A 949-nucleotide genomic window follows, 5' to 3' on the forward strand; every position below is an offset into this window, starting at 1 on the left:
CGTTAACTCATGGCGTGCCTGAGGGGATAATGTCCTTACAGAGGTCAAGGCAGAGTCACCTTTCAGGGTTTCAAATAAATTGGCTAGCTGAGAAGTTGTTATTCCAAGTGAAGGTCGCAGCCAATTGATATGTTTGTTAGATTTTTTAGGAATGCAAAAAACAGGCGTGTTCTAAAGGCTACAGGAAGGCCGGATGTGTCCGGCTTCTAATTGTTCCTGAACAAGTTTTTCTAGATGTTTTAACTTTTCTTCTTTAATGGGCCACTGCTCAACCCAAACAGGGGGGCCAGATATCCAAGTTAACTTTAGTAAAGGGTCTGTGTGAGCAGTGGTCCCTACGAAAAATCCTGAGAAGTGCTAATCTGAACATTCCACTGGGAGAGTAAATCTCGTCCCCATAATATAGCAGGTAAAGGAAGGATAAAGGGACAGATAGAAGTGGGCTGTCCATCAGGGCTATAGCAAACAATGGGAAGTATACTTTGAAAAGGACACTGTGCTCCTCCAACTCCTGTGAGGGTTTCAGCGATTTGCTTCTTGCCCTTTAAATATGCGATCATTGACCTGAACAGGAAGATACGGTCGAGAAGATTGTAATCTGGTGACCCAGAAGGCATCTGTGTGATCGGAATCCTCCCCCCGCCCTGGTGTAGTACGGGCGGAGGGGACAACAAAAGGGAGTAAAAGCAGTTGTGCTATTTTGTCAGAAAGGGTAATATTCCAATAAGACAGAATGGAGACCATAATCTTTATTTGACCTTTATATTTAGAATCTATTACACTAAGATGGAGAGTTAGCCCTTGAGATGTAACTTCCGAAAGACCCAGTAAAAGTCCCACATAACCCCGAGGCAGGGGTCCCCAAACTTGAGTTGCAATAAGAAAACTTTTCCTGCCTCGTCTAATATAGCCCCTTCTGCTAAAGGTAAATCTAGTCTTGCACTTTCTT

Source organism: Trichechus manatus, unplaced genomic scaffold, assembly GCF_000243295.1.
Source record: "Trichechus manatus latirostris isolate Lorelei unplaced genomic scaffold, TriManLat1.0 scaffold00007, whole genome shotgun sequence".
Taxonomy (NCBI): domain Eukaryota; kingdom Metazoa; phylum Chordata; class Mammalia; order Sirenia; family Trichechidae; genus Trichechus; species Trichechus manatus.